General features: G+C 45.9%; 1 protein-coding gene across 2 annotated transcripts in view; it reads left to right on the top strand.

Moving 5' to 3' along the window:
* Nucleotides 1-25,037, top strand: part of IFT140 (intraflagellar transport 140) — a 2,226,364-nt gene that overhangs the window by 1,509,445 nt on the left and 691,882 nt on the right. The window lies entirely within an intron of this gene.

Here is a 25,037-nt window from a genome sequence, read left to right as displayed (position 1 = left end):
CTTTAGGTGAGGCATGGTATCCCCTTTCCCTTGTCAAAATACATCCTACCCTCCCCCAGCCTTTATAGGTTATTACCTCTCTTTCCCACTGTCACACACTCCAGTTGTCTCCCATTCAGGTCCCTTTAAGACTGTGACGAGGAAGAGGCGACTAGGAGCAATGCACACCTCCACCTGTGAACACCACTTTGGTACTGGGATGAGGAAGAGAACAGTAGTACCCCATTGTAAAGGTGTGGCATGTCCCAGTGATATGGGTGTAATTCTAGTCCGGTAAAGGACTTTCACCTGAAGCCCCTTGAGAGGCTACAGGAGGGATGACCCACATGCAGGAGGGCAACCACCTGGGAAGCCAGGGTGCCGTGAAAGCGGCTGCAGAAGAGGAACTGGTGAAAAGACGCCGGCAGCCTCAGTAGAGCGGGAAGGACGTTGAGGCTGGAGGGAGCCACGAGAGAGTCAAGAGCCCTGCAAAGCTCCAAGCCATGTGCCCCAGCTGGAGCTGGGGACACAGAAATATCCACTATGCTGCCGGAGTACGCAAGAACGTCCGGAAGCTGTAAGCGCTTCTCGACGGGCTCCGGAAGCGAGAGAAGAGAGCGAGCGAAAGGAGAAGAGGATCGTGCAAGCAGCTGGATAAGCTACCGCATACCGTTGAGTGACGGGGAGAGAGCACTCAGACCGGGATGCTCCAGAGTCTTAATGAGGACCAAGGAAGTTGCCAAACAAATGAACGCATATAGTGAATAGGTCTGGAGACCAGATGAACATTATTAAGTACCAAAAAAGTTGCCAAGCACTTAAAATGTATTGACCAAAGAAAATAAAGAGATTGAATTTATTTTGCCTCATCAGTCTGAAAGTGTCTAAATAGAAGGAAAGCCATGTGAATGGTTGCTAAACTAATTTTCTGCTGCCACCATCCTTAGTTGACTGGTGGAACACGAAATGTCTGATTTGACAAAGAAGGAAGAATTCTTTTTTGTTTGATACAGCCTGTGATAAAAACATTCCCCAGCTTCCCACCACTGTCCATTCTTGATATTCTCAAGGAACCAGTTCCTTATTAAAATCTGGATTTTTAAATATAGATGTAAAATGTAAGGGAAATGTAGAAAGGCTGTATCTAACATTCACCTGATTACATATCTTTAATATCAATTGCGTAATCAGGTTTTTATACAGTAATGTGTTTCTCTTATCATGTGCTAACCATGGTTGTCTCCATATCTGTGTTCCTGCTCCATATGCACCCAGGCACAACCGGCCTCCCTTTTTATTGTTTCTGTTACCACTTGCATCTGGGAGGACATGTAATATTTGTAGATGTCTGAGCCGTCCGGTGTCCCCTGAGTCTTATGCCATGTTACTATCCCCTTTGTCACCTTACGTCATTCCCCCCATCAAATAAAATAGGTGAGTTTGGTCTGTAGTGATTTGAAATCAGCTTCTGAGAACTCCAAAGGGAGATATTGTAATAGGTAGAACATTCTTGGAAGGATATTCATTTTTAGAATTACAATTTTCCCTAGCCAAGACACTGTTAATCTGCCCTATCTGGCAAGGTCTTTCTTGGTTTGATCATAAATTCCTGGAAACTGTCCTTTATACAAGGATGCATAGTTAGAGATCCAAGTCACTCCCTGTTTTCTTGCCCAATTTAATGGAGTAAGCTGACATTCTCCAGCATGGCGTCTTATATAGATTCACATGCTCATGTATATTCCCCGCGTCAGGCTGGGAATCCTCTGTAATATTAAAAACAGTTAGGCTTTAACGCTGAGAACTGCTCATCACTTCTATAGCCTATTGCTTGCATCTAGACCACAGTGCAGACTGATGTTCCATCTGCCAAATCTTCTCTTCCAAGACATGGAAAGACCGCCATAGAAGGTTAGTGGCTTGAGAAAAGACGGGCTTTTGACTCGGCTTCAGTTTGCAATCATGCCTCCTCCAGGATCAGTAGGCCCAAAGAGCGTGCTCCCTCCGCAAGAGGTAGAGATCCTTTGAGGGACACTTCCTGGGAGAAGATACCAAAGAAGCCAGGTCATTCCATGCTACAACTTATTAATCGACACGCACCCTGGTAGTGGAGCCCCCATCTGAAAAACTCTGTTTTTCGTCACCCTACCCGTCGACAGGTTGTCGAGCGGTCAGGACCTATCTGCAAGAAAATCATTGATACCAACTGCAAAGCATAAAACTTTGTCAACAGGGACCCCGTCGAAGGACCCGTCCGTGGCTACACCGTCGACAACCTCTTCTTCATCACAGACCTCACTGAGGGACCCGTCAACAACTATGACGTTGACAACTTTATCCATGAAGACTGGGCTTTTGTGGACGACTTCATCCACAAAGACTGGACTTGCATCGACAACTTCCATCCTATCGACTAGTTCATCCACGAGGACAGCTACCTCGTCGACAGGCTCGTCCATCACGGTAAATGTGGCCACGACTACTACTACCACCTGTTAAGGTATCAGCCCCATCATAGAAAGCACCATTGCCTCCGCCACAGGCCCCAATGATTGCCTCAGTTCTTAGGGGCACTAGTTTGGGGAGAGAGATGCCTCCTAATCTCAAAATCTTCCCAAGACCCACCAAGGCCGCACCACTCTTCACCACTCTTCATTCGGTCCTCCCAGATTGTCATCCCTGGTCACAATGGTCCAGGCTTCCAGTCCCTCGAAAGACGATTTACCAGAGGGTTTTTACTCCGACCACAAAGACAGTCAGAAAGAACCTGATCCCATTCTGCCATTACCTTGGCAAGGGGTTCAATAATCTCGCCAGCCATCCCCTACAGGCCCTCGGTCTCATAACCTGATGCCGGCTGCTGCAGCGCCTAGAGATATCAATGGACATTTTGACCACTCTCCAAACGTTGGGTGTCAGAAATTCAGCAGCACCTCACGGCAGCACCCATACATGCTCCAGCAGGAAGTCCTGCAAAGCCTTCCCAGGCCCGGTTGACACTGTCTCATCTAACCCTGTCTACCCCTCAGCAATTGCCTGTTGCAACACCTCCTGTGGTGGAAGAGGCTACTCCAACAGACACTGGTACTGTCACAACGCAGGGTACACAAGGGACTGGTGAGTTTGACGACTACATTCCCGCAAATGCTCTCCAGGGACTCTCGCCGCCAAACGAGATTGCTTTGTTTCATACCATTATCTCGCATGCTGTGAAGCTGTTCAACCTCATCCATAAGGAGAAGAAGAAATAAGGCTTCCATTTTGAATGACGGGAGTCCTCCAGGAACACTATTGTGTCAGTTCCCCTTCAGGATGACGTCTTGGAAGATGGCCTGTTGATCACAGAGACCCTGAGCACAGTGCCTGCAAAAAGGGGGTGCATAGAGAAAAAACACAGAGTTCCTGTCTCAGCCCCGAAGTGCCTCAAGTCCCAACCATCGCTGGACTCTTGTTGTCTCTGCTACAGATAAAAAAAGGTCCTCTAACCCGTCGTCCTCTTCTATGGTTCCTCCTGTTCAGGAGGGTAAGAAGCTGGATGCGACAGGAAAGGGCATTATCACGACTGTGGCATCTACAATAAAAGCCGCCAGCGCCCCAGCCATTCTCTCCGGGTATGATAGAGATCTTTGGTGGAAGTTGAGACCCATCCTTGACTTCCTCCCCGAAGACCAGGCAGAAGCCACATCCTGCTTCCATGAAGGGGAAGTAGCCTCTGACCATGCGATCACCGTCACCCTGGACATCGCAGATTCAGGGTTCCTACAGATGGGCAGTGGAGTGGCCCTCCACCACCACCATTGGCTTAAAGCCACCAACTTCCACGCTGATGTACAGACAAAAGTGGTGGATATGCCATTTGATGGTGAGAATCTTTTCAGTAAGGCTGTCGATGAGACCCTCCAATCCATAAAACGGACACGAAGACAGCACGTTCATTGGGCACAAACCACCAGCTGAGGCAGTCCTTTTGATGTTCCACGGGGAAGGTCTCAAGATCATCTAAAGGGATCACCTCAACCTATCATCAGCCCTCCCGTTCCTCCACCCAGTAGCTTTATCGGGGACGTTCACAGCGCTGTTATGCTCCAACAATCGGAACACAGATGCCAAAACAAGACAGACCCAGCCCAGGGCATGCGCCCTCAATTCAGCACCCCAGTGGGAGGCCGATTATCTCAATTTGTCAACCAGTGGCGCAACATCTCCACGTACAAATGAGTGCGCAATATCATCCAACAGGGTCACACCCTGGAATTCCAGGGCAAACGCCCCCTCATTCCTCCCATCTCCAGACCAGAACATCATGTAGCTTAGATACTGAAGGAGGTTCAAGCCATGTTAAAGAAAGGGGCAATAGAACCAGTTCCTTTGTGGCTCCGGAGTGTGCTCCAGATACCTTCTGGTGCGAAAGAAGTCTGGAGGGTAGAGACCCATTCTAGACATAAGATGCCTGAACAAATTCCTCAAATCCTAAACGTTCAGGATGGTCATGTGGCATGTGCTTGGCCAGCTGGAAGGAGGACATTTCCTTGCAACCATCAGCTTGGAGGATGCTTACTTCCATGTCGCCATTCATTGCAAGCACTGGAAGTTCCTTCGCTTTGTCATTCAAGGAAGACATTACCAGTTCAAGGCCCTATTAATCACCCTAAAATCTGCTCCAAGGGTGTTCACCAAGCGCTTGACTCCTGTGGAAGCGCATCTTCATCGCAAAATAATCTATGCCTATCCCTACCTAGATGATTGGCTGATCCGATCCCGCTCTCATGCAATGGCAGGTCCAGCACACTGCAGAGACCATCCAAGGCCCTACGTCTCTGAGATGCTTGATAAACTATCTGAAATCCTGCGTAGTGCAATCTCAGAATGCACTATTTCTGTAATCCCGCCTCAACACACTATTGTATATAGTGACTTCATCAGTAATAGGATATAGGCCATCCTAGGAAAGGTTCATCGGCAGTGCAAGTTACAACTGTCCGATCCATTAAGTCCCTGTTGGGGTTGATGTCCTTGTGCATCCATCTGGTGGCTCTCTGCAGACTACAAATGAGAGCCCTTCAAAAGTTTCTAGATGCCAGATGGAAACAAATCACGGGGTCATGGCACAAGTTCACCCTCAATACAGCATTCCGCCAGGCCGTGGATTGGAGGTCCATTCACCCTCGTCTCTCGAAGGGCGCTCATTTTAAGACGCATGTTCTTCAGGTGACAGTCACTACTGACGCTTCTCTAAAAGGTTGTGGTGCCTACAGAGGCCAATTGTACGCCAGAGGCCTCTGGCATCCCAAGGAGAAGGAGTTGCATATCAACGTCCTAGAACTGTGGCAGTCTTCTGGGGCCTGAAGTCCTTAAAGCCTCAGCTCCAGGGCAAGGTGGTCCGCATCTTCACTGACAACACTACCACTATGTTTTACATCATGAAGCAAGGCGGGACTCGCTCTCCCATTCTCTCTCAAGAAGTGCAGAACCGGCGGCACTGGCCATCGCTCAGCAGATGTTCCTTGTTTCGTTTCACCTGCCAGGCATTCACAAGACCATAGCAGACTAATTCAGCAGTAAACTGTGGTGCTGTTAACTTCCACAGACCCAGGTATCTCTTTTCTTCAGCAGGTGGAGTCACCCTCAAATCAACTTTTTTGCCGTAGCGGTCAACTCCAATTGCCAGAAGTTTGCCAGCAGTTATCCTCAAGTCAGGAGTCTAGGAGACTCCTTCTCATTCCCTTGGGAGGGCCTGTTCCTGTACGCATTTCCGGCAATCCCCCTGCTTCTATGTGTGATTAACAAACTCAAACATTTACGCTGCCAGATGATCCTCATTCAGATATGGTATCTGGACCTTCTCTGTATGTGGCTCCAGCCGTTAAACTACCTCCTCTTCCAGACCTCCTTTCTAGGGAAGGAGGGTCAATCCTGCACAACGTCCTCCAGTCGCTGAGCCTAGCAGCCTGGCTCCTGCAGCCCTAGAATTCGGGCACTATTTTTTTTGTATATGGTTTATTCAAACCTTTACAAAAAAACATCAAAAAACAATCATTTTAAACAATCATTAAAAGACAATCATTTAAAAGACATGCATTTAAAATAGAACACAGCGAAAGGGAATGTACAGGGATTATACATAGACAACTCTACCGACAGAGAAAGACAAGATATAAAATGTAATATTTGTTGTGCTCAGACATTACAAAAAAACCATTTCATAAACAATTTCATAACCCTGGCATAACACATTTAGCTATAAGGAGTTATGAATTTATAGATTTAAGCTTTTAATAAATCCCGATAGGGCCAAGCCCTCATGGGTGGTTTGGATATTTAAACATCTTTTCCAGGCCCACTCATCCTCAAACATAATAAAGTTGAGTTTTAGGGATTCCAGATATTTTACCCCAAGTGGGTGAAGAATCACACATTCCATAACCAAATGTTTTAAAGTCTCCTCCTTGGCCAGACAGAACCTGCAACCAGCCATATCCATGGGGATCACCCCTCTTCTGACCAGGATGTCTCTAGTCGGAAGGACATTCCATCTAGCTCTAAGGACAATGCCTAGATATAATCTATCTGGAAATTGTAAAATAACCTTTGAGGCAGATCCCCGGGCTCTATGTTCATGATTCAAGTGAACAAGTGAAGGATAAGAATGGAATGCATCTACAGTTTCACACCAATCAAAATTGAGTAATACCCGTTTTACATACATAGGATTACAGATCAAAGACTCAGTTGTCAATCCAATCTTTTCTAAAATCGCCTCTGATCTATCCCTTAAGGAGGTCAATGTACACAAGTGATCTAAGTTTCTATCTAATAGGTGATACAGTGTGTTTGGCACTCCAGTTTTAATTTTTGCATACAAAGATATGCAAGCCCACTATACCCGAGCCCACATTGATACAACACCCAATTCAAATCTAATTGCAGAGATTGGGATTGCATTTGGCATACATAGCAACCTTCTACAAATACGGCCCTCAATGCGATTAAGTGACTCGCTCACTCTCTCTGGAGCCAGTTCCAGGCCATAGATCAGTTTGGGTATCATTTTCCTCTCATAGAATATCAGAGCAGGCTTTAGAGAAAATTTACCAAACTTTCGGTCAATCCTGACCACCTGTGCTTCCAACAATTTTGCCTTATCTAATACAGATTCAATTAAAGGCTTAGAGCCCGGGCACTATTCGATACCTCTGGAATGCAAGAATATTCTGGCGACAGCCAGAGCTCCTTCCACATGTTCCTGCTATAAACACAAGTGGAGACGCTTTACAGTGATGCACCGTTCACAAAGGCTTTCTCCACTGCAAATCACAGCCCAGCATCTTCTGCCTGATCTGCTACTACTTCCTAAATCGGGCCTAGCCCATGCTTCTATCAAGGTGCATTTGACCGCCATATCACGCTACACCCGGAGCTTTGGCAATGTCTTGCTGTGGTCTCATAGCCTCATAAAGGAGTTCCTCAAAGGCCTCTTCAGGACATTCCTGTGAAGGTGCCAGCTCCACGTTGCAAGCTCAATGTGGTGTTGTCAAAGCTAACCGCTCCACCTTTTGAACCAATGCATCAAACATATTTGAAGTTTCTGCCTTGGAAGACGGCCTATCACCTCAGCCAGGCATGTTGGGGAAATTCAAGCTCTCTCATTTAAACCTCTGTATCCGTCATTCCATCCTTCCAAGGTGGTTTTGTGTACTTGGCTGCTCTTTATGCCTAAGGTTCCTTTGGACTTTCACTTGAACGTACTTTTGGTCTTGCTGGTTTTTCCTTGCTAACCTATCTTCACCAGTAGAGAGGACTTTGCATTCACTAGATGCGTTGCGAGCCTTGAAGTACTATGTGGCACGTACCAAATAGTTTTGAAAGACTTCAGAGCTTTTTGTTGCTATGGGAACGCCCTGTCTAAGGCTTCCATCTCCATGTGACTCTCCGGCTGTATTACGCATTGCCATCGTCTGGCCAACAGACCGCTACCAGGCCCACCAAGATCCCATTCCACCAGAACCATTGCGTTAACGACAGCGTTTCTTCCCTGCTCGATATATGCAGGGCTGCTACGTGGAGGTCTATCCACACCTTCACGAGATTCTACTGTGTCGAGAGAGATTCCAGGTAGGAATCCCAGATCGGCCAAGCAGTGCTTTGCAATCTGTTTTCATGAGGTAAGTCTGTTCCACTGGTGAGAATATTGCTTCTTTTGAGCCTCGCCACCTCGTGTGGTTGTCTATATGAGCTGCTGTGTAATTGTATTCATGAGCATGTGAATCCATGTAAGACCCCTTGCTGGGAAGGAACAAGTTACTTACCTGTAACTCCTGTTGTCCAGCATGGATCTTACCTGGTAACCTTATCTTCTTCCCCTCTTTGGCTTTCTTGGTTCCTACTGCCACTTTATGTGCACAACCAAATCTGATGATAGGCACCAGGTGGAGCTTAGGAATGTTATTGCTTGGGGCAGTATGACCCATAGTGACGGGAATGGGCTGTATAAGTGACAAGCAGTTTTCAGCTTTAGAGCGAAACTGCTTTTACTATTACTGAGGATGAACATGTGAATACATCTAAGACCTATGCTGGAGAACAGGAGTTACAGGTTAGTAACTTGTTCCATCTGCACCCCCTCCCTGGGGACTGAGATATTGGCCTCATTTAAAATTTTAAGTTTGCCGGTATCACGCCGGTAATTCCGTCAGGATACAGGCAAATTGACCTACAATTTCCACCATCTGATATCTCTGAATTTCCGGGATATTACAAGTGGCGGAGAGGGCAGTCAATCTCCATTCCATGCAGTCCCATAGGACACCATGGAGGGGATTGCTGGTATTACTGGCACCAGTGTTACCAGTGCCAGTAATACTAGCAGTTGTTTGCCTGTGGGTGCCTGATTTACCCCCACCTCTTAGCTTGAGGTAAATCTGTGAGCTCTCCACCAGCAAACTTGTAGTTTTGGAGTGCTGTAGAAGTGCTGTTCGCGGAATTACCAGCACTTGACCCATAGCGCAAATCTTGTAATGAGACGCATTAAGTTGCTCTGGCTTTGAACTATTACCTTTAAACCCAGATATCCTCAAGACCTTTTATTAATTTCCTCCAAAAGGGCAGGGGAGGAGGGAGCATTTCAAATTCGTCATAGTGACAAAAGCATAATCAGCAAAACGCATGACTTTGCGATCTGCCTTCGGCCAAAGGATTCGGTCTATGGCCAAGGCCTTCCTTCAGGGTTGCAGACACTAGAAAAATTGATTGGTTTAAGCTCTGCGAGGATTTCATTTGGAGTCTAAAAAAGACAATAGGCAGTAATAAAACAACATTCTTTAACCGTAGTTGGTTCTAAATCAGAACGTGGTTTCTGTAATGGATTCATGCAAGGGTGTGGTTTTGGCAGTGTGGACTGGGACTTAAAAAAACACTGTGTATATGTTATTCACGTTTATGACGTGATCAGTATCCAGTCAGCATTCAGATTACTAAGAGACTCAAGGACCAGGTAAACTGGGTATGAATGTTAGTGATGGTGTGTGTATCTGTGTATTCAAAAAATGTTGTGAGTGCCAGCTGCTATGGTGAACGGGTTATGCTACTTACACACAAGGCACAATCAACATTTTTTTCTAGGAAACATTATCTGAGGAGGGAAGACGATTCTGCTCTCCGATTAGTTAATTCCTCGCATAAATTCCCCATTTTAGGAATATTCTCCAGGCACAAACATGGCTTCTGAAAATGTTTCATCCATGATGGCATGCACTGCAGCTCCATGTCCACGCCAATCTGCATCGTTTGTGCCCATTACTCAGGATATTACATCATGGGTGGTAAATATGGAGCTGGCTGTGCCCCATAAACATGCTTCCACATTGTTTTCTCTGCATCGATAGGCTTAGGAACCACAATACTAAGAAAGGTTATTGGCATTCCATACCAAGTGGTAGGTTTTGAGGGTTATGAGGCTTCTGTGGCCGGAAAGACTAATCCATCAGGAATGATAGTTTTATATTGTATGATATGATAGTTTATTTGTATAGTGCCTATACACAATGGGCCTCATTACGAGGTGGGAGGTAAGGGATTACCGGCACCGGTAAGGGCGCCGGTAATCCCTTACCTCCCTACTATGAGTTCCCTTTGCGGGTCCTTCCTTAACGCCTGGTTTTTGCAGGAGTTAAGGACGGGACCCGCAAAGGGACTCTAGAGCTAATAACGGTACCGCAATTTGCGGTACCGTTATTAGCGCCTTCCCCATTCCCATTGAGCCCTATGGGGGCTGAAATGGGAATGGCCCTGGTGAATGGGGAATTTCCAGTCCCTCCGACCTCGGAATGGACCGGTAATTGCTCCATTCACCAGGGAGGAGTCGGAAGGGTTTTGGAGGCAGCCATGGAGCTAATAGCTCCATGGCTATCTCCAACCTCGTAATGAGGCCCAATTTGTTTCAAAGCGCTTCAAGGCAAGGGAGGGAGCAAGGGAAAATACAATGACATTCTTACAGGCCATGAACAGTAAGGATGTGAAATTAACTATCGTACTCAGCCTGATGACATTTCAGAACATAGATAAGGAAGGGAGGGGGAGAGTGGGAAGGAAATGGAAACAGACAGGCAACTACCATACTAGGCCTGATGACATTTCTGGTAGAGCCAGAGAAAAACAAAAGGTGAGGGAGAGGGGTGCAGAAAGGGAGGGGAAGACCAAAACAAGCGACCATCATACTTGGCCTGACGACATTTCAGATAGTGCTGGAGGGGAAGGGAGGAAAAAACAAGGAAGGGGAGGAGACAGACGAGGTTGCTATCGTACTAGGTCCAGGGACAATTCTGATAGAGTAAGTCCATAGAAGAAAGTAAGGGGAGGAGGAGAGGAGATAGGAAAGAGAGAAAGGGAGAGGAGGAGAGTACAAAGAGTAAGCACTCAGAAAGAGTGGATAAGTAAGAGGGGAAAGCGAATACAATTGCAGAAGTCAATGTTGCCAGCCAGGATACAAGATGAAGATGGGAACAGCATGATTCAGGACCACCATGAGTACAAGATGCAAAGGAAGTCCAGCATGATAGTTGAGAATGGGTGACGCACTGTGAATCAATGAAGCCCATAAAAGTGAAATCCAGCATTGGCCACAAGAGGGTGATGGTGAAACCAGAATGTATCAGGACAGACTCCTGCAGAAGTAGGCTGGAGGGGATCGGGGTGGGAGCAGGGTAGAAAAATCAAGCAAAACAGGCAACACCTGTGTGCGAGAAGGGGGGCAGACAGAGGGAACATTACTGAAGGCAAGTCATTTGTTCTTCTAATGGATTGCTTCCTACCACAGATTCTTCATTTTAGAAAGATTCTCAAAGTAGTGCACAATATGGCAGAGTAAAAAAAGCAGAAAATCACTACTTGCACCACAACAAGCTCAACCCTCCATAAAGAAGAGGTAGCTGCAGGCCTCTAATCGCATGATCTGTGTGTTGGCCACATTGTAGCATTGAGAAATGCAAAAGGCAGTCCACCTGGGTAGGTAACAGACTGGCAAAGTTAACAAAGACCTAGTTTCTTCCGGTTGTTATTCATCTGAGGAACATATTAACTGGGAGGCCACTTGGGGCACAGGCGATGCAAGAGGCGGTGGGAAGAAGACCGGATAATGGATCTTCTGTGAAAGTCAAAAGTCCAACATGACCTTTGGTAGAAAGGATGTCCTCACTCTGTCACCTACTCCTTGGAGAAGACAAGAAATACAGTCTTGACAGAAAAAGCCCAGAGCTCACAGTCACCCCTTGCACAGAAGTGAAGGCCGCCAAGAAAATGTCCATGTCGGTTAGCAAAAGCAGAGGTCATGAATGCAAGAGCTCAAATGGAGCAACCATCAAAAAAGTTAGAGCATGTTTCTAATACATCAAAAAGAGCATTACCAAAGGTGCATTATTCTTCTGGAGACTTTCGTTTTAAGACATTTATGTGAAAGAGGGAGCCGTTGGCAATAAAAACGTCCCAGCACCATCGATAGATGCTGACATCAATTTGGCAATATTCTGTCCATCTTATTTAGTAAGAGATCCTCTGTACAACGTGGCAATGTAGATATAATTATCTTTGATAAATTAGCCATAATCTTGCAACTTTCTGCGTAGAAAATTTTCCAAGAGAAGCTCTGCAAAATGTTCCAATGTTTTGAGTATGTAGCTCCGACAGAGCTAATGCTCAACAGGAGAACTGAGATAAAAATACTTACTCCTAGCCAACATTTCGATATGCCATCATTTAGTAGTTGCATATCTAAGTTGATGGAGGCAACCCTCACTGTACAAAGGCTCTGCCTATTTCAGATATGGCCCATGAAAAGAAATGTCTGCCTGGGGATAAGCTCAGGTATTGAAAGTATTGAGAGCATTTGGTATGCCATTGTGTGTTTTTCTCTAAACCAAAGTCATGCAAACATCCCTGACATCCCACCTAAACCTCACCTGCTTCCACTTTGGAGTTGAATATGTCTGGAGTCCAGTTGTTTTTTAACACAATCTCCTTCTTAGCTAGGGATGATTTCAGAAAGCATGTATCAGTGTCTGCTGCTTGTGAGATGGAACATTGCAGATCGAGAAGTATATTTTGAATAAATCGTGTCCTCCCACGTATTCCTCATCTTTAATATACTTTGATATCCTGCTTGCAGCTCTGAAACCTTTCACAGCAGATGGCGCTGTGAGTCTTCGCCGGTCTCGTGCCCCTCGACAGCCTGTCTGTCTCGAGTATGACGTTGACATCAATATAAATGGCACGCAACAAGCCCGTTGTTGTTAAGGAGTTCCCCCCCTTCTCACCTGAGTTCGATCTTTGCTGGATTTCTTGGTCGATGCCTTCTTGCGAACTGATCGAGTCTTGAATAAAGCTGCACGAGTCTCTTCCGACTCCAGCGTGCGTTCAAGGTTCCGGGATGCAGGGATCCAGGAGTCCGGGAAAGTAACAGGGTGCGCAACAAGCACACAAGTCCAGTAACCAAGAAAGAAAGGAAAGGGACTATGATGGGGTAAGCTGGAAGAAGCAAGGGATACAATACCGCAAGCTATGGAGCACACGTCTGGTCGCTACTTCGCAATAGCATTGAGACGCGCGGGGCCGCGGGGGCGTGACACATTTATGGGACGTACAACGTCCGTCGTGAAGGCTGGTGCGAAGCGTGTCATATGATATGGCCATGTTGGAAGAAACAATTAATACAAGCCCCGTCGCGATAAGGACCAGGAAGTCCAGAAGGGGCGCGTTCTGTGGGTCATGACAGTTGTCTCAGTTCAATTTTTCTGCATCGCTTGATCGAAACGGTTCACTTGCCTCGGCGTGTATTCTTTGCTAAGCAAGTCAAAACATTATATGTTATCGACACTTGTAAAGCGCATCAGTCGCCCAAAGGCATCATGACGCTATAACCACAAGAAACTAAAAAAGAAATGTTTTCAAGGCCAGCTGGAAAGAAAAATAGGCCTCAATAGCACGAAGGTGAAGAGGAAGAGAATTTCAAGTTCGTGCCGCAGCCACTGAGAAAGCATGACCTCCAACCCGAGAGAGCCTACACCTAGGAACTGTGATAGTCAAAGAAAACTGGGAGCGTAGGGCTCTCAGGGGAACATAAGGGCAAAACTTCACCTGAAGATATTCTGCCCCTTTTTTGTAAACGGCTCTGTGTATCAAACACAGAGACTTAAACCTCATACGTTGCTCAACTGGGAGCCAGTGGAGCTGCCAAAGAATGGGAGTTATATGGGCACCATGCGTGGGGCGATGAACTATTCTAGCAGCCATGTTTTGCAGCAGCTGCAGATGGTGGAGAAATAGTGCGGTGCAGCCAAATAAAGCGCATTACAATAATCAATTCCACTGATTACCAGAGAGGAGACTAGAGGGGCATGAAATTTAATAGGAATAAAAGGCAAAACCTTGCGTAGTGTCCGCAGCTTGAAATGACCCTTTTGACAAGTGGCTGACACCTGATCTGCCATGGATAAAGAAGACATAATCTCGATGCCTAGGTCGTTGACCGATGAAACAGGTGTGGGAAAAGGAAAAGGGCCCAACTAGTGGGCCAGAACTCTGGGGTCCAGAACAGAGAAGGATTAGCGGTACCAACCTGTAACACTTAGTTTAGACTCTGCGGGGACACCACTCTTCTCAGGGAGCGTTGCTCTCTCTCTTTTGTCTCTTGACTAAAACTATCTCCAAATCCACCTAGAATCTGGGAAACAATGCAAGGAGCTGATCAAAAGGAGATTCTCTAATATACCCGAGAGTAGCTAGTCAGTCTATCCCAAACTCTTCCTTAACATCAACGTAACTCCCTTCTTCTTTTACCTTAAATTATGATATGGTCGGCTATCCATCCTGCTTCTGTGCAGGGGCGCATGTTCTGTAGATTGGGAAATCAGACAAGGAAACATTTGGCAGGGTTCCTAAAATAATGCACAGAAAGGATTGGCTGAAGTGAAAGAGTCAGGTAGTGGCAAACCCTCTCACTTAACTATGGTTGGTTCGTTGGAAATACAATAAGAGAGAGTACCTTTTAGAAATGAATGCGTGTATACTACAAGACTATTTCTAACTGGAATTAGCCCTCCCTTAAGACCTTAAGACCTAGTACAAATGTAGAATATGGCAACCAAGGTACACATATGTCACTAATTCACTTACACACACTAGGAGGGACTGAACAGCTAATTCTCACAACAAAAGAATCATTAGCACCACACTGAATTCCTAATTTAAAAAAAACGGAACGAAAACGAAAATCCTCCTTCAACTCGTGTAAGTGGGTAAAACAATGTATACACCTTTCTTCTGGAAAATGCAGAATAAACAACGTGACTAACATCAGTGTGCTGAGCAAGAGCACGAGTGCTTTTGTGAGGCGCAACGGCTCCTGAAAATGCACATGCAGGTCATAGGAATGAAGCCTTGTCACTAATGAGTGAAAATTCCATAGAAAACAATGCGCAACACTAGCGCTAACTGACTGCCATGAATGTGTTCTACACAAAAGTACTTGCGGTTTTATTCTGAGGTGGACGAGGAAACGTATTAGAGAGCGTTTCTCTCAGAGTTCGTCCGACGCCTCACGAGCACCAAATGCCGCTGAGATACACACAAAGGCAGGAGACTGGGCACTAAAGGAAATACAGGGAAAAAATGGGTGAACGGACTGAGGGATAACTACAGAGGAGAATGTGGAAGGGATATCAGGAAACTTTCTGACAGGAATCCGGACCGCGGTAAGCGTCACTGCAAAGGCAAAAAGGCGCGAAGCACGGAACAAGGGTGAGGGGCTTAAATACTCTGGATCAGCTGCAACTAGACCGCACATCCCAATTCTAGGTACACCACCCAGGCGGCCAAGTTGGGAGATGAGGAAGTGTATTCTGCCAGTTAACCCACTATGTTCTGCCTACCCTTGGACCAGGAATTGCAGGCAACTAACCAGGAAACCTTGGAGGCTTTTTTAAGAGGGAACCCAGTGGTCATGACAGTATCCCCCCCCCAAAACCCCTCCTAAACTGGAGCTCCCTTTTTTTGGTTTGCACGGGTGATTGCGGTGAAAAGTCTTTAACAACCTAGGGGCATGAAGATTTTCAAGAGGTTCCCAAGTTCTGTCCTGAGGACCGTATCCTTTCCAATCCACTAAGTAAAATAGTTTATTGCGTACAATCTTAGAGTCCAGGATGGCCTTGACCTCATATTCAAGCTGATTGTTCTCTACTTCCACAGGAGCTGGAGCTTCTTGGACTTATGTGTTAGGATGCACTGGTTTTAAAAGGGAAACATGAAATACTGAGTGGATTTTCATGGTTCTTGGAAGGGTTAGCTTCATGGCTACTGGATTGATTATTTTCTCAATGGCAAACTGCCCCAGAAATCGTCGAAGAAATGTTCGAGACCCTTTCAAAGTCAAGTTCCGGGTGGCTAACCACACCAAATCCCCCACTTTATACTCTGGAGCATCACATCTTTTGCTATCAGCAAATTTTCTCTGAGATTCTTTAGCCAAAGACAATTGATATCTTGCTTGAGCTGCAGCTGTGGTGATCTGTTCGTGCAGAGATTTTACTGTAGGCATTTCCAATGGTTCAGGGGGATCGTAGGCCGAAGTACGTGGATGCTGACCATGCAGGATGTAAAAAGGACTTAACCCTGTGGATGCATGCAGAGAGTTATTATATGCATATTCCGCTATCCACAAAACATTTAGCCAGGTGTCTTCAAGTTGATGTAGCATACATCTGAGGTACTGCTCCAGAGTTTGATTAGTTTGCTCAGTTTGGCCATCGGTCTAGGGATGGTGACTTGTGGACAAGCGTACCTCGATTTTTGCTAATTCACAACATTTTCTCCAAAATTTGGAGACAAATTGGCTTCCTCGATCAGAAACTACTATCGTAGGGAAACCGTGCAGTTTCACAATATTTTCCAAAAAGGTTTTAGCCAAGACTGAAGCTGTAGGTAATCCTTTCAATGCTACAAAATGTGCCATCTTTGAGGATAAGTCAACCACAACCAAAATGGTATCAAAATCTTCACAATTCGGTAAATCAGTAATGAAATCCATAGAAATGGTGTGCCAGGGGGCAGGTGGTACCTTCAAAGGTTGAAGAAGGCCTGCAGGCCTTTTCTTTTGGGTTTTACTTTGGGTGCAGTTTCCACAAGTTCTCAAATATTGAATAACATCTTTTCTCCAGGTAGGCCACCAATATGATCTCTTAACCCTGTTCAAAGTTTTGGTGATCCCGGGATGACCTTCCAACAGGGCTCCGTGATAGTTAGCAACCACTTGCTCTTGCAGATTGAGTGTGGGCAAGTACAAACGTTCTTGAAAAAAAGGTAACCCATCCTGAACAGTAAAATGTTCTCCTCTCGACTCCCATCGCATCAACTCCTCCTGAGGGATACTGGTTCTAATCTCATTTCGTAGCTCTTCAAAGGTCGAGTCTGTGGTATCCATGACTCTGAGTACCTTCTCCCCAGAAATTATCTCCACAGGATTCACAGGCACATTAGCTTCCTCCCCTTTTCCAATACGGGATAAAGCATCCACCTTCCCATTTCACACTCCATGTCTGAAGGTAATGATGAAGTCATATTCGGCAAAAAAGAGGGCCCATCGCAATTGCCTAGAGCAGTGTGCCTTCACTGAGCGTAAATATTGCAAATTTCGATGGTCCGTGTAAATGGTCACAGTTTGTCTTGCGCCGAGCAGATGCTGCCTCCATTCCTGCAATGCGCATTTTATTGCCAAAAGTTCTTTATCGGTAATTGTATAGTTCAATTCTGCAGCAGAGAATTTCTGAGACCAAAAGGCCACTGGATGCAGCTCTTGGGTATCAGGATCGCGCTGAGACAACACAGCTCGCATGGCTACATTTGAGGCGTCGGTCTCCACCACAAACGGAAGGTCTGGTCTTGGATGTTTGAGGACTGGTGCAGCAGTAAACCGCTCCTTTAGTTTCTTAAAAGCCTCATCTGCTTGTTTAGTCCAATCAAATTTTCTATTTTTTCTAAGTAATGAGGTGATGGGATGAACCAAGAGAGAGAAATCCGAAACAAATCGCCTGTAAAAATGTGCTAATCCAAGATAACTCTGGATTCCTTTGACGGAAGTAGGACCAGGCCAAGAAAGAATGGCATCGACTTTTCTATTGTCCATCTTGATTCCACTTGCAGACAGAATGAAACCCAAAAACTCCACTTCCGGGACATGAAACTGACATTTCTCCAACTTCACATACAACAAGTTTTCCTCCAGGGTCTGAAGTACAGAAGTCACATGCTTCACATGATCCGAAAGGTTTGCAGAGAAGATTAAAATGTCATCCACATAAACCACTACACAGATGTCCAACAATTCTCTGAAGATGTCATTAATGAAGGAATGAAAAGCCGCGGGAGCATTGCAAAGCCCAAAGGGCATCACTTGGTACTCAAAGCGCTCGAACCGCGTTCGAAAGGCAGTTTTCCACTCCTCACCTTTCTTAATGCGAATAAGATGATTGGCTCCTCGAAGATCTAGCTTGGTGAATATTTGTGCCTGTTTTACCTGATCCAGCAAAGTTGAAATAAGGGGAAGAGGATAACGGTTCTTCACATGAATTTGATTCAATGCTCTGTAGTCAGTGCAGGTTCTCAATTCGCCCTCCTTTTTGGGCACAAAAAAGAGAGGTGATGCTACCGGAGACTTGGATGGCCTGATAAAACCATTTGCTAGGTACTGATCCAGATAGGATCTCAGATGAACATTTTCTTTTTTGGTGAGGGCGTAAATTCTGCTGCATGGAAGCTGAGCTCCAGGAATGAGATCAATTTGACAGTCATATGGTCTGTGTGGGGGTAACACTTCTGCTTGCCTTTCTTCTTGAAAGATACTCTGAAATCTTTGATATTCTCCTGGTAACGAACCTAAAAGCCCTAAGGTAGTTTCGGTAGTTGCATCAGCCTGTCTCGTTACTCCTAAACCTTCTGCTGAAAAACACAAACTCTGACACTTCGAGGAAAAGGTCAGGGTTCGAGAACACCAATCAATTAATGGGTTGTGCTTTTCCAGCCAGGGTATTCCCAAGATGATTTGGAATTGCGGGCTTGAATAAGGTCAAAAGAGATCCTCTCCTTGTGTCCTTCCTGGCAAAGCATAAATAGGGAGTTACTGCACTGTGTGACGGGGCCTGACACCAATGGAGTGCCATCCACCCCAGAAACGTTCTCGGCTTCTAACTTATTCCTTAAGGAGATTCCCAATTTGTTAGCCAGATTCTTATCCATATAATTGCCAATTGCTCCACAATCAATGTATGCAATTAATGCATGCCTTTCAGTGGGAGTCTCATGACCAAAAAGGACGATAGGAAACACAAAGTGTGAGATCGCTGAAACCCTTTCCTTGCTCGACAAGCGGACCTCTAGACTTGGCGGGCACTGGAGTTTTCCGCCATCTGTTCTTTTTTGTCCTGATTAACACCTCCTATAGGCTTCACTGGGCACTCTTTCAGAAAGTGGCCAGCCTTGCCACAATACAAGCACATCTGCAGTTGCCGTCTCTTCTCACTCTCTGCTTGGGAGATTGGGCCTCAGATTCCACCCAACTGCATAGGTTCTGGATGTGCTTCCCTTCCTGACCTTACCATTGGTTCTCTGGAACGGACTACAAAAGGTCGATTGTCTTGACGAGCTCGATCTGTTCTTTGGTCCTAAAGACGATGATCCATCCTCTTGTTGTTTTTTCAGTAGGCCAATTTGTTTCTGCCACCAACCTATTAAAAGTTGCCACATATGCAAGTAACTCTTGATTGCCCTTCTTGAGTGACAGCAACTCATTGTCTAATGCCTGTCCTTGCGTGTGACGAGCAAACAGCTTTTCCAACTCTCGTTGGAATTCCGCAAAGTTCTGTAACACTGGATCATCCCTGTTGACTAAGGGAATGGACCAATCTGCCGCATATCCTCCCAGATAAGACAACACAAATGCGACCTTGGATTGGTCATTGGGGAACACACCGGGTCTGCACAGGAAATGCAATCTGCACTGATTCAAGAACACTGCAAACCTTGTTGGGTCCCCCGTAAAGCGCTCTGGAGGAGCCAAAGGAATATTCCCTGGCATGACTACTTTGACTGGAACTGGGTTTTAAGTAGAGGTGGATGCCTGAGCATTGCTTTGGGGTAAGGGTACCTGTCCCGCCTGATTCAGTAACATTTGACGAGCAAGCTCTGCCGTCCATTCCCTATTCATTCCAAGTTCTCTTCTAAGAGCACTGGTTTCAGCTCGGGCTGCATGGACCTCTGCCCTTAGATCTCCCAGAAGTTGGGTTAGCTGATCTACCTCAGGAGTCCCCATGATGTCCAGGCAGAGTATTTTTCGGTACGGCTTTGCATTCTGTAACGCTTACCTTAGACTCTGCGGGGACACCACTCTTCTCAGGGAGCGTTGCTCTCTCTCTTTTGTCTCTTGACTAAAACTATCTCCAAATCCACCTAGAATCTGGGAAACAATGCAAGGAGCTGATCAAAAGGAGATTCTCTAATATACCCGAGAGTAGCTAGTTAGTCTATCCCAAACTCTTCCTTAACATCAACGTAACTCCCTTCTTCTTTTACCTTAAATTATGATATGGTGGGCTATCCACCCTGCTTCTGTGCAGGGGTGCATGTTCTGTAGATTGGGAAATCAGACAAGGAAAAAATGTTGCGGGGTTCCTAAAATAATGCACAGAAAGGATTGGCTGAAGTGAAAGAGTCTGGTAGTGGCAAACCCTCTCACTTAACTATGGTTGGTTCAATGGAAATACAATAAGAGAGAGTACCTTTTAGAAATGAATGCATGTATACTACAAGACTATTTCTAACTGGAATTAGCCCTTCCTTAAGACCTAGTACAAATGTAGAATATGGCAACCAAGGTACAAATATGTCACTAATTCACTCACACACACTAGGAGGGACTGAACAGCTAATTCTCACAACAAAAGAATCATTAGCACCACACCGAATTCCTAATTAAAGAAAAACGGAACGAAAACGAAAATCCTCCTTCAACTCGTGTAAATAGGTAAAATAATGTATACACCTTTCTTCTGGAAAATGCAGAATAAACAACGTGACTAACATCAGTGTGCTGAGCAAGAGCACGAGTGCTTTTGTGAGGCGCAATGGCTCCTGAAAATGCACACGCAGGTCATAGGAATGAAGCCTCGTCACTAATGAGTGAAAATTCCATAGAAAACAACAATGCGCAACACTAGCGCTAACTGACTGCCATGAATGTCTTCTACACAAAAGTACTTGCGGTTTTATTCTGAGGTGGTCGAGGAAACGTATTAGAGAGCGTTTCTCTGAGAGTTCGTCCATAAAGGCAGGAGACTGGGCACTAAAGGAAATACAGGGAAAAAATGGGTGAACGGACTGAGGGATAACTACAGAGGAGAATGTGGAAGGGATATTAGGAAACTTTCTGACAGGAATCCGGACCGCGGTAAGCGTCAGTGCAAAGGCAAAAAGCACGGAACAACAAGGGGTATTGGCTTAAATACTCTGGATCAGCTGCAACTAGACCGCACATCCCAATTCTAGGTACACCACCCAGGCGTCCATGTTGGGAGATGAGTAAGTGTATTCTGCCAGTTAACCCACTATGTTCTGCCTACCCTTGGACCAGGAATTGTAGGCAACTAACCAGGAAACCTTGGAGGCTTTTTTAAGAGGGAACCCAGTGGTCATGACACAACCACCTCTGTCTTCTCCCATTCAATTTAAGCCAGTTCCTGGCCATCCATTCAACCACGGCCTCCAGGCAACTTCTCAGCCAAACAGCTGTATCAGGCAGAGATAGATCGAGCTGCAGAATAATCTGTGTGTTCGCGTAGGAGTGGCACAGAAAGCCATGTGCATGGATGATGCCAAGAAGCAGCTGGATGTTAAACGTTCAACATCATGGGACATAACGAGGAGCCCTGAGGGACTCCACATAACAGAGGTACAGGTTGGGACTGAAAGGTGACAGAGAAACAGACTGTGAGTGTCCCGCCAAAAAGAAGCAAACCAGGCCAAAACCTGACCAAAAGGCCAGCGGAAGAGAGACGGGAGACCAAGGTGGGGTGGTCCAAGGTGTGAAATGCTGCCAAAAGATCTAATAGAATAAGGACACCCAACCCCCCCTGGTCCTTTAGCCATGTCAAATCATCATCAACTACTGACACCAAGACAGATTCAGTACCTCGGCCCAGGTGAAAAACTGATTGAAAAGGGTCAATGAAGGAAGATAGTTCAAGAAAGTAGCCTAGAAGAGGAGAAACCAAAGACTTGAGTAGTTTCATAAGAAATGGGAGCAGGGAAATAGGCAAATGTTAGAAAGGACCAGTGGATCCAAAGACATTTCTTTAAGAAGGGGGATTACAGGGGCGTGCCTTAGATTCACAGGGATGACCCCTGATGAAAGTGAATCGTTAACTGCCTTGACCAACCACGGGATGATTGCACTCGACACATCTTTCTATATAGAAAGTGGGATAGGGTCCGAGGGTGACGCCAATTTTAGCCCTTTAATAGGGGCTAAAATGTCCTGGGTCGTAAAAGTAGGGAAAGTAGACCAGTCAGCTGAAGCTCCCCAGTCGCCCACAGATAAACAGGGCAAGGTGGAATACAGAAGAGTAGTAATAATCGTACTACGAATGGTAACTATCTTATTGTCAAAGAATTTAGACAAGGAGTCACAAAGCTCCTGTGAGGGGGGAAACTGGGCTGAGACTTAGGCTGAGCGGTCAGCGATTTAACCGCCTCAAATAGAGCTTTAGGTTGGTTAATAGCCTGCACCACTTTTCCACAAAAAAATACGTTGGCCACTCTAAAAGCTGAAGTATGTCTTAGTGTACCCTGAAAACGGTATTCAAGAGATGTGCCGATTGCGGTTCTAAAATGTCCATAACTAATTTGCTTTGGATATGTCTCTGGCGCTTGGGATCGTGCCACAATGTCGACGACTGTAGCTTGATATGATAAGATATGATAGGTTGTTTATTACGCGCTTAATACCCAGAGGTTTCTAAGCGCGGACCCGGGGATCGAACCTGTGGTGCTCCGTGTCGTCTTGCTTCCAAGGCGAGCACGTTGCCGCTCCGCTTTAAAGCCTTAAAATAGAGGAAGGGGAAATTCGCTTTAGGCAGGCGCTCCCCTAAATCGGCTTTGATCAATCCGTCAAAGGCTAAATTGTCCAAAGACAAGCGCTCCAGAGATGTTTCTCCTCACCAGTCCAAGAGGCGTGGCAAACATCCTAAGCGCTCCAGGTTTAGGTCTCGACATTCTTCATAGTCTTCATCGAGGAGGTGTAGGCGTCATCGATCCAGATTGACCTCTTCCAGATCGACCTCTTCAGATTCCTCGCCCGAGGGAAAACGTACGTTTTCTGAGAAAAAGGGCTTCTAAAGCCGAGTTGGAAAAATTCTGATTTCAAATGTTGGAGGTATTTGCGAAGGCGGCAGCACAACCCCTTTGAAGAAGTCTCGAGCACCATTTGTAGTCTTGTCTCCTGGAGGAAGGAGTCCATGTCCATGCCAACAGCACCGTTGAAGTTGTCAAGTCGAGCCCATCGGCTTCAAGTCGACACTGTCAAAGCCTTCAACTTCCTCTTTAAGCTCTTCAAAGGTTTTTAAACTGCAGACAAAATACTTTTTTCAGGTATATAAGCTCTATTTATGAGAAAGGTGAAGGAGAAAAGCTGTTTTTGGTTTTGGGCTAGATTATGGCACTCCTGGTGTTCCAAAGGAGCTTATCTCTGAGGAATCCAAGGTGAGAGACCTGGTAGACACACTTAAGAGGCCAGTAGTCTTGATACTTCCCCAGAAGTGGAATTTGGCCCACTTGATGCGTCTGGACATGCGGATCAGTCATGTCTAAAGTTATAAAATATCTAGGATAGGGGAGGTCTACAGTTGTATGAACAAAATGGCTTGACTGATATGTTGGATAAGGGGCCACCCAAGGAACCTATACTTCCATTCTATAAAGCAGTCAACAATAGAGTCTTGGATAATTGGAGGAAGTCAGACTCCACTCCTACGGTGCTTAAGGATTTCACCCAAAAATATAGGCCCTCCTCCATGGACCCTGAGTTTCTTTCTAAACACCCAAGCCTAGAAAGTCTGGTGGTACGAGCAGCAACTTTAGCTTCTAAGCGGGTGGCGTGTCCCATTATTCCACCAGACAGGTACGATAAAAGGGTGGACACCCTGGGGAAAAGAGTCTTCTCTGCTGGGAGCATGGCGTTAAAGGCGGTCAAAACTACCTGTACCTTAGCCAATTTGCGTATTTCTTATTGGAGGGGGGCTGCTATGGCGGCACAGCATGTCCAGAGGGTGAAGAGAGAGAAGGTTTTTTGAGTATCATTCAAGATGGAAAAGACGCTATGTGCCAATCTTTGCAATCAGGAATGGACACAGCTGACTTGAGTCGCTCTATGGCTGCTGGTACAGTTCTCAGATCATTTGCTTAGCTAAGAAAATTAGATTTTGCTTCTGACGTGCAGCCCAGACATTTGGAAATGCCGTTTGAAAAATCGCAACTGTTTGGATCAAAGGCGGATGAAAGCCTTGAGAAATTGCCATCTTCTGAGGCAGCCGCTAAATCTGTTGGTGCTGTGATTAGACAGCCACAGCAGGGTAGTTCTGATCCATCTTCTTCTTCTTCTTCTGAAGGATGGAGGAACCATTCATTTCGATTCTACTCCCCTGTTGGAAGAACGAGAGGTGAGTTTTCACAGAGGAGACAGCCCCGTGGCTCCCGAGGATGGTGCAGGCAGAGGTGCTGCTACAACCTCTGCCTCTTTGCCATATGTATCTTCTGCGGCTTCAAAACTGCTTTAAACACTTAAACTACACGACTGTGGCAGGGGGCAGGTTAACCCAACATCTGGAAGAGTGGCAAAGTATTACTTCCAATGATTGGGCACTGCAACCAGTTGCCCATGTGTACTGCCTCCCTTTTCTGAAAAGACCTTCGAAGAGGCCGGTCCTTGAAAGTACCAGATCTGCTCCTTTTACATGAAGTTCTAGCCCTGTTGGAAAAAGGTGTAAATGAACCGGTATCTTGAGCGGAAAGAAATCAAGGCTTGTACTCCCCTTATTTTCTGATTCCGAAGGAGGACCGAGGGTTGCGACCCATCTTGGACTTGAGATGCTTGATGAAGTTCCTCTGGAATGACAAGTTCAATATGGTCAGTCTCTTGAAGATCCTCCAGGCCCTTTGGATCTTCAGAAATCAGAACCCTTAACCTTTACACCTAGTTTCTGAGAGGTTGAGGTACAAAGATTGGGACCTTTCAGAAGACTTCATGGAGGTGTAGCTTTTGGCCAGAAGGCCAGCAACAACATCTCTGTTCTGCTGCCTTTGGAACATGTTTTGCAGCTTGTGTAGAGATAAAGGTATTGACCCATCCTCGTGTGACACACCTTACCTATCAGGGGCTACAGGTTTCTACGGCCAAGGGCTAAGTGGCCGCGCTGTCCATTTTTAAGTGCTCGCCAGAACAAGGTTCCTATTTCAAGGACCCTATTGTTATT

Source organism: Ambystoma mexicanum, chromosome 2q, assembly GCF_040938575.1.
Source record: "Ambystoma mexicanum isolate Mex_15411 chromosome 2q, UKY_AmexF1_1, whole genome shotgun sequence".
Taxonomy (NCBI): Eukaryota; Metazoa; Chordata; class Amphibia; order Caudata; family Ambystomatidae; genus Ambystoma; species Ambystoma mexicanum.
The sequence above is the reverse complement of the archived record's forward strand: the minus strand, read 5'-3'. Positions and strand labels throughout refer to the sequence as shown.